We start from the raw sequence: 9,802 nt of genomic DNA on the forward strand, positions 1-9,802 counted from the left end.
CGTCACTTACACGAACAGTGAAAACCGTGTCTTGAGTGCCAGCTCACTGCAGCACAGTTCACGATGAACCAGCTGATTCAATAACCTCCTGTTTCTGAGATTTCAGCCACATGAAGGGACTGCCAACTTTACTCTGAATGCTTTATTTCTTAAGCGCCTTCGAATGCGGTATATGAAAATAAACCCACTGTCTGCATGGCCTGCTGAACTGCTTATAAACTTGGAGGAACGCCCGGCTGGACGAAGGCACTACTTCATGTATGACGTCACTATGTCCTCTGTTGTGATTGGGACGGTTACGGTTGGCCTATAACACTAGTTCCCTCCAGTATAGGCTTTGCCGCTAAATGTTCACACTTCATTGCGAATATGTGTAAACCCCGTGAGAGGAGCGTTAGAAAGACCGTTTTCTTGCAGTATGTCTTCCAGAGATTAGCGAACAGGTTATTTGGAATCGGCTTTTTGATCTTGCCGCTGTTTACCTCGATCAACAGGAAGTAGCCAGCAGCCAGCCTACACAGGAGCAGGTGTGGCCGTGGTCAGCTACACTGCCTGCAGTGCTTTCGTCACGAGGGTGCAAGCCGGCCTCAATACTCGACGGACGTGGAAAGGTGCCATGAGTGAGTATGGCTGGTAAGGCCAGTTTTGCATTAAGTGGCTAAAAAGGTGTCGACTGGCCTGCTGGATGAAAAAAATTACCGATGACACTTTGGTGGAAATTCTAAAGTGTGCTTGGCGAAAGCCTCCTCCCTCCTATTGGCTCCTTGTTCTTCTGGCGTTTGGTGTTGGGGGAACCCAGCGTCCGCCGCCGCTTCCCGGAACCGCTTGGCGTGGAATCACTGGGCCGCTTCGGAGCCATGCGTCTCACTCACTCACGACTGCAATGAGACTCTGGCGAAGGAGCGGCAGTGCAGCTGCCACCACCGACGAGCACGCGCTCGTTCTACCACTACCATGGAGGAAGAAAAAACTAGGAGGGAGCATGAAGTCACAATCTTGAAGCCTAGTCATAAAAAATATAATGGAAAGCATCATGGGAAAAAGGCCGTCACGTGACAAGGCAGCGGTAGCTCTTAGCCGGATTTCGGTTTCGGTTTCGCTCTCTCGCTCTACGAGCAACTGCACGACCATCTGCTTTTGTTCACTGACGGCTCCGTGGTGAGCGCAAACTGCTCGCTCGCCGCACCGGCTACCGTCCCCGAGCGACGCGTGCGCTGACTGCGGCGCAGTGGAGACATTGGAGCCCATGCTCCATCGCTAAGCCGCTTCTGCAGTGCCGCGTCGCGAGATGCTCGCGGCCTACAGGGCGCTGGGAATCATACCGGACAGTCTCGAAGCGCTCCTGTGGCCGCGCGGCAGTGCGCGCACCCGTGCCAGAACAATGGTGAGCCTCTGTGCGTTCATCGAGCAGGCGTGCTTGACTTCCCGCTTGCTCTTCGCCAGGTAGTGCACGCGTGACACGAACGCTCTGTGGGTGCTACCTCGGACGGTATACCCGGCCGGGCGCCTCACCCCGGCCGCTAGTGCAGTGTGCCGCGCGCGCGATTAGTCCGAGACAGGACGCTGCGTGCGCGCGGCTATGTACAGCCACCCTGATTTTTAATAATATAGCGTGAGCGTCGACCGAACTGCTGGTCAGCGCCTTATAACGGCGATAATCGTGCAACAAGGCGAGAGTTCGCGCACGCGCACGAAGGCAGAGCGTCGTCTGCTACGCTGTTCCGAGCACGAGGACACACGCCCTGCCACAATATCAGTTCGCAATCAGATCCCGCCAAGTCGTAGAGCGGATGCGCATGATTAATATGTGAGACTGCATGAGACGTGATTTCTTTCTCTCTCTTTTTTTTGCCTATTACGGGAGGCCAGCCTGGCGATGCAAAGTTGGGATAAGAAAAAATAAAATGAAAGAAATATAGCAGCACATTGAAACCATTGCCTGGATCGCGATAAACAGGGTTCCAACCAGCCTTGCAGTGTCTCGACGGTATAAAAAGGCATCGGTTGGAAGCCCGTTTATCGCGATCCAGGCAAATGTTTCAATGTGCTGCTATATTTCTTTCATTTTATTTTTTTTATCCCAACTTTGCATCGCCAGGCTGGCCTCCCGTAACAAGCAAAAAAAAAAGAAAGAAATCACGTTTCATGCAGTCTCACATATTAATCATGCCCATGCGCTCTACGACTTGGCGGGATCTTGCGAACTGATATTGTGGCAGGGCGTGTGTCCTCGTGCTCGGAACAGCGTAGCAGACGACGCTCTGCCTTCGTGCGCGTGCGCGAACTCTCGCCTTGTTGCACGCTTATCGCCGTTATAAGGCGCTGACCAGCAGTTCGGTCGACGCTCGCGCTATATTATTAAAAATCAGGGTGGCTGTACATACAGTTTACTTCTTTTTGTAAGTGATTGTGCGCAGTGGCCGGGAGACCCCGCGCAGGGGCAGACGTAAAGCCGCCGGCACTCTCTCTCGACAGCAAGAGAGAGAAATACTTCACTGCTGCATTTCACGTCGCAACCGCGTATGTGCGCGAGCGTATTCGGCGTGACTTGGGCTTCGAGAATAGCGGAAAACGGCGGGCCCATGGGTGGGCCGAAGTCCGCCTACCCGAAAAATAGAATCTTGCGCAGCGCGCCGGAGCGCTCGTTTAACACGTCCGTCCGCCGTGAGCGCTCTGGAAGCCACTGCGCCCTTAATTAGATTAGGATAGGATTAGGATAGGATAGGATAGGATAGGATAGGATAGGATAGGATAGGATAGGATAGGATAGGATAGGATAGGATAGGATAGGATAGGATAGGATAGGATAGGATAGGATAGGATAGGATAGGATAGGATAGGATAGGATAGGATAGGATAGGATAGGATAGGATAGGATAGGATAGGATAGGATAGGATAGGATAGGATAGGATAGGATAGGATAGGATAGGATAGGATAGGATAGGATAAACTTTTATTGTCCAACAGAAAGAGGGTAGCCAGAGGGCTACCCGCCTAGACGACGGCCGAAAGGTCTTGACTCTCGGCGGCTGCTTCGGCCAGTCGGACGAGTTGTAACTGAGTCGCCGGGTCGGAGCTCAGTAGTAAGGTCTAGGATTGCCCATCCGTACATCCACTCACCGCCTCCTAGAGCTAGGAATGCATAATACCCTGGAAGAAATTACGGAAGCAGTGAAAACGTCCCAAATCGAACGCTTAGCCGGGACCACAACCGGCAGGGCCATTCTAGAAAAACTCAATCTGAGCCGAGATAACAGAACAACCGCCAAAGTTGACATGCTCGGAAAAATTCGAGACAATATAGTTGTACCCCCATTACCCAGGAATATGCATCCTATTCATCACTCAGTGCGCCGGGCCAAGCGGGCAGAGGCGCTAGAGAAACGCTTCCGCTCCTACAAAGACGAGGACGTGGTCTACGTGGATGCCGCTGAGTATGGTAAGAACACGATGACCGTCGCGGTCGTCAATAATACACAACTCCTCAAAATAAGTGCCTCCATACTCTCGGGTAACCCAGAGACTGCAGAGGAAGCTGTCATAGCACTGGCCTGTGTACGCACAAAAGCGAGATACATCATCAGTGACTCCAAAGTCGCCATACTAAATTTCAGCAGGGGCCGGGTCTCCCCTCTAACAAATACAATTCTAAGCCGTCATGTAATAGACCGGATAATTACACTAGTCTGGACACCAGCACATGCATCCCTGCCTGGTAATGAGACGGCCCACGAGTTCGCCCGAGGCTTTTCTTTCCGGGGGGACCCGAGCGAGGTGGTCTTTACAGACAGGGATCGCATGGTGACCTACAGAGAAATTACACAACACTATCGTTTCCAACGAGCTAGACTTCCTCCAGCGGATAGATCCTTGTCCAGATACCAAGCGTTCAACTGGCGCCGGTTACAAACTTACACCTTTCCAAACCCGGCCCTCTGGAGTCTTATGTACCCAGGGCAATTTTCAGAAAAATGCGCAAACTGCGAACTTAGGGCCACCTTGGACCACATACTATGGGAATGTCCTCATGCTCCCCGGGAGGGACGAGGTATAAACACAAAAGATCAATGGGAGACCCTTTATTAGAGGCTCGTTTTCTTCGCCTACTCTCAAGTTCTCCGCTTATAGCATGCGCTGAAATAAACGCTCTGTACATGTGTATAACGACGAAAGGAATTCCTCTCCATTGTCTTTATGGACCACAGTTGAACAGTGACGAGGTCCCGGCCGCACCCTTTGATGAAAAGTTTACCTGCAGTTTTCTACAGTGCACCCAAAAACTCGAGTGTAATCAAAAGAAATGTTGAAACGCGGAGCCCTCAGACAACCTCGAGCTCGGAACGCATTCCGCCAAAGCTGAAACACAGGCGCTGCGCTTCTGCGCTACACTAAAAAGCACCGCTGGTTGGCAGTCTGGTAACTATGGAGGGCCTATTTCAGAAGAGTCAGTGCGCAAAAGGGCCCTTGGCAGCGGCGTCAGAGGAGGATGGCTTGCAGAGGCTGAGCGCGCTCCCTCCTAGTTTTTTTTTTTTATGCGAAGCATATTGCTAGATCTACCACTCACGCCGTCGCCGTGGACCCCCACGTGACACCGTGACGTCACACCACGTGACATCGGATGAGAGAGCCGGCCTCCACCTCGCGCCGTCACCGTGGGACCCCTAGCCGTCACGCCACGTGACACCGTGACGTCACACCACGTGACATCGGATGTGAGAGCCGGCCTCCACCTCGCGCCGTCGCCGTGGGACCCCTAGCCGTCACACCCGCGCATTCCCACGCATTTCGAACGCGCGTACACACTCGGTGTAGGTGAAACGCTCGCTCCACCGGGCAGGCAGACGCTCACCCAACGCGCGTCTCGGGGTTAGTCGGCGTTCCGCGGTAGCCATGCCGTTGTCTTCCCCCACGACGAAGGCTTCTAGTGGTTGTATTAAAATGACCAAGTATTCAACCAAGGAAAGCCATGCATTACCAAGCCTAGCCACTAATATGCTTCGCATTCCCCAGGCTTAGCCAAGCTGAGCCTCAGCAATTTTTTTTACCTCCATGATCATTACTGTGAGACGTCACGGTTGCTATGTGCAGCCAGCTGGGCGCCCAACCGGCGGGCCAGTTGCTAAGGGGGGGGGGGGGGGGGGGGAGGAGGTTGCGCGGTGGAGAGGCCACAGTTCCCACGATTCCAGCCCACGGACGGACACCGCGAGTATGAGCCATAAAAGGCTTTCGCCTTAATATTTGGCACCAACACATCCTCTCGCGCTACTTGCTAGATATCCATTTGCAGCAGTCATCCACAGGGTTTGTATGAAGTGGCGGATCTCTAGAGTATTGAGTCAGCACCGAATTCTGCTTCAAAATGCAACAACGGTGATTTTTCGGTTCTCACATATGTGAGTTAAATTTGCATCATTTCAGGTCTTCTTGAACCCATAAGCGTGACTACGGTCACGCTTATGGGTTCTTTATAAGCGTGACCTCTCCATAAGCGTAACAATCTCCCTCCCTTCCGATTCGCGCTCTCAAACAGTACAATTTTACTGCCAACCGTAAAGAATAATAAAAATATAATAGAGAGAACAAAATTTAATACAACAAAAAAGCACTAAGAATGAAAATAAAATCAACAAAAGGTAATGACGTTATCAAATGGCATAGTATGTCGCAACCGGAAATCTACTGCGCATGCGCATGACGTCACCTGCGACGTCATCACCGCTGCTCTGGAGCGCCGGCCGCTGCCCTGTCTCCACCCTGGCAGGTTCCAGCGCATTCAAATGATGTCACCACAGTAGCAGGGGCAGCAACAGAGCCTGAAGTGGCTTTCGCCTCATTGCACTTAGTAGGAGCTAAGTGACCCCCCCAACCCAAGAAATTTTGTGAGATTTAAACAAATGGAGTTGCCTGCTCTCTTGAGAACGACGTAGGCGCCCTGTAGTCATCTGTCTTCGGAACTGCTTCCTGTCATCACTTACATCAAAAGTGAAAATTACTGTATCTTGGGTGCCAGGTCACTTAGCATAGTTGGCAATGAACTAGCTGATAGACTCACTGAGCTGTTCTTCGCCGATATACTGATTCTGATAAATTAGGATCTCATATCATCGGATCCCACACTGGTTTACAACTTTCAGACAGTGCCAACAGGAATGGAATGCAGAAAGCGAAAATAATGAGAATAAAATCAAATATATCAAGGTAGTCACAAAAAACGACATATTTTGAGAAGTAACTCTATGGAGACGTATACTCGCCATCATTTAAAAAGCATGCCGTCACTACACAGTACTTGTTTCAGTGGCCAGCTGTCAGTTATCCTTGCCCTAATCATCTCCCCGAGACGAGACATAGCATATGCTTACCCTCGTTTATTTTTGGATGTGATGAATAAACGCTTTCTTTTTGTGCAGCTGTTAGGTGTTCAGGCTGTGTAGTCTTCCTACATTCAACTCGTTATTGCCATTGACCTTCCTAATGGTGGAGTTGGTTACTCTAGCCGTCAGGGGCGCCATGGATTTTGCCCTATCTCCTTTGTAAACCACTCTTTAGGCTCTATACACCTTTCTAGATATTTTAAGTATTGCTTCGCACTTAGAGCCCTCACAATGTCCCGTGAATTGCAGACATACCGGTAACTTCGAGGCCCTGTGCGCCTTAGTTGGTTTTATTAGACGTTCCGAAAGACTGAAAAACGTCATTCATTGGCCATATATTTGGCACTCTGCCCTCGATATGCCCTCGTGCCATAAAATTATACCCTGTGCCGTAAAAATACATTATCGCCATCATTCACTCGCGCTGAGGTCTATTCTCCAAATATCCGAGGCATGAACGCGAAACACTCATCAAGGACCATATTTTTTTAACCTAACTTTGGCCCGAACTTTTTAGAGCCCGTACGACGGAGAAACGCATGTTCGAAAATTGAGGCGGCCGTAATTTTCGTCTTTCTTTCGCAAAGTTCATATTTTCTCTAGACTGGTCATTTTTCGTCCCACAGGCAAAAATTTAGTACGCAGGAAGCAATATTTCGATCATATTTTTGAACGCACATTATCGTATTCTGAGCGTTCAGAAGAAATTTACCACACAGCTGGCATTCCTGGTCTCAGGAGGATGTAAATCCATCATTAAATATGATATGTTCATTGCTTAAGTCGAATTCACCGCTAAACAGACAAAAATCTATATTTAATCAGGTGCGCAGGCTTTTACGTGGCGTTTTCTTACTGCTGGATACGTGCTATCATAAATTGGTTTATTACTATAGCACGGCAGGTTATAGCGGTTGCTGCTCACGAATTCGTTCGTACCAAATTCATCTCCGGCAAGTTCTTTCGGATCGTAGCTTGGATTAGTCTGCAAGATTTGAGCTGATCTGGTGTATTGATTACCACTATGTGCAGGTTTTCGTTGGTACGGAAATGCGGCTACCGGGTTCGCCGGATGCTCAGCTGCGTCTTCCACCTGCTCCACTCACCATCAGCTGCACCCCCGAGCTCGTCAGCACCATCCTAAGCTCAGGTTTTGCTGGTCAGGACATGGAACTCGTGGTAAAGGCCACAGGCGTTGCCGTAGAGGAGGAAGACGGGCAGAGCTTTTCCCTCGGCACGATTTCTGCTGAGGAGGAAGAAGACAACTGCGCGCTCAGCTGCAAACTTTCTGGCATCCCCGACGTAGCCTCGGACGTCCCAGAGGCTACGTGGACTACCAGGTACGCAGTCAGCAAAGCGCTCACCCTGTTTTTTCTGCAGTGGATGATCGATGGCAAGCTTTGTAGCGAAAGCTACATTGGCCACGAACTTGCGATTTCGCTGTGGCGGTGCTCAGAGGAGGCACAGAGACCGACCTTGAGCCGTTGCCTAGCAACCGCCGCAGCTGGTGGACGCCGCCTGCTCGCCACGCCACCTGGCATGACGTCACACCGCGCGCCTCGCCGCGGAGCCGCCGCCGCCGTTTGGTATGACGTCACACCGCTTGGCTCGCCGTAGCGCTCGGTTTCGCTATGTATATCCTGGCATAGCCGAGCTAAGCCACTGCCAATTTTGTCAATGCGGTTTTTCGTTGTCATGGGTCGATATGCTAAGTCCGATATAACTGAGTAACGAGCGGCAAATTACCCTTAATGCATGCCCTCCATAGGCGTCAACCGACCTATTGTCGTGACATCACGGACAACTGTCTTGCACCTGCTACGAACGTTGCCAGGTGCACACTAGCGGGCACAATGCTGCTGACTGCGCTAAGTCCTTAAAATCGATCGACGCCATGAATTGGAGGGGCCTTCTTTCTGGGGCATTTGCCGCTGCGTTAATGTGGTGGGCGTCACTTTGCGTTGCAACCCATGAGTTAAACTTGCCCAATATCGTTTAGTCGTGTAGATTTACAGCGTCAGCTGTATAAAACTCATTGTGCGGAGATACTGTAGTTCGCAAAAAGTCGTGCCGTCACGTGAGCAGCAATGCAGCTGAGCAGCGGCGGCGGAACCTATCGGAACTTGAGGCGATTGCGACGAATTGCGTGACGGCGTGACGAAAGTGCCACCGCTGCGTTCATTATTGCCTGACGCCAAAGTCACAAAAAACATGGGTAATTTCCCCGTCGTCAGTACGGCATGTGAGAAAGTTCGTGCGTCACATTAACGATTAAACCTTTTACAAATCAGCATGACCCCTTTACACATACGTCGACCCAAAGACCACTGTAACAGGTTACGCCGAAACAATTCTCGTGTTACGTGAAAGACACTCCAGTTTTTCCATAAAAATGACGAAGCTCCAATCGTGTAGGATGAAGCATCTCAAATCAGCATGACCCCCTTACACATACGTCGACCCAAAGACCACTGTAACAGGTTACGCCGAAACAATGTCTGCGGCTCGATCAAGATGCACCGCCACTCAAGTGGTCAAGTGGGACTGAAGCTCTTAGTAGCATGCAGTGGAGTCCCTGATTGCGACCGGAGCTCTTTCAATGGCATCGGCGCTATAACTCCGAATAGGCCGCACACTTACAAGTGCGCCGCACTGTGCTTGTCCGCAAAACAAAGAAATTTGCAATGTGGCACGTCATCCATGGTCATAACAGCAACTCTTCAAAAGAAACGAAAAGTGCAGGGTGCCGTTTGAAGTTGACACCAGATTTCGCAGCTGTGGCAACCAGTCAGTGTCATCAAACATGGGAGAGAGATTATCGGTCACTGAGAGAAGGTGATTAGCATGGCCTTCCTAGGACAATACGGAAAATGAGGTCAGGATTATCACTTTCTAGGTGTCGCCTGTGGCAGAAGTTCACGGAACCTTATCATCTGCCAACCTTATGCACTGATTGGGTTTTTGGTCAATATCTTAGCCCACATAAGGCTTATGGTTGGAATGGCATTATTTGTTTCAGTTAATTTATTATCGCTTCTGCCATACAGTTTACCAAACACTGTCTGAACAAATAGTCGAGGCTAAATTGCGTTTCACGAACCAGAACACAAGTGGGAAAGGACACAGGTTTGCGTGAAAATGTGAATCTTTTTTTTTTTTCTCCTTCTATAGTATTCCATGGAAGACAAGAGAGACGTCGGCGGGGCCCTCCTGTACAAGAACGGCGCCAGCCTTGTTCTCCACCTGTCTCCTGGGGCAACTAGGCGTAGTTAGCAGCGCCGCCGCTTATCCCGGTGCCGTGGCGGTTCCGTTTGATGCGGACATCGACTACAAACCAGAGGAAAAGCAACTGCAAGTAAAGCAGCCCGAGGATTCATTTACCCCGGCTGAAGTGACCAAGCACTATTAAATACTTTTTTGCGCTCAC

At 50.5% G+C, this 9,802-nt stretch overlaps 1 protein-coding gene across 1 annotated transcript in view; it reads left to right on the forward strand.

The window, feature by feature from the left end:
* Positions 1–9,802, forward strand: part of LOC149346789 (uncharacterized) — a 30,352-nt gene extending 20,550 nt beyond the window's left edge. The window contains exons 8-10 of the mRNA XM_089586694.1: positions 495–620; positions 7,408–7,715; positions 9,547–9,802. The gene's annotated coding sequence lies outside the window, so the exon portion shown is untranslated. The remainder of the gene's footprint in view (positions 1–494; positions 621–7,407; positions 7,716–9,546) is intronic.

Source organism: Amblyomma mixtum, chromosome 4 (assembly GCF_055824585.1).
Source record: "Amblyomma mixtum isolate Tamu chromosome 4, ASM5582458v1, whole genome shotgun sequence".
In the NCBI taxonomy this organism is placed as follows: domain Eukaryota; kingdom Metazoa; phylum Arthropoda; class Arachnida; order Ixodida; family Ixodidae; genus Amblyomma; species Amblyomma mixtum.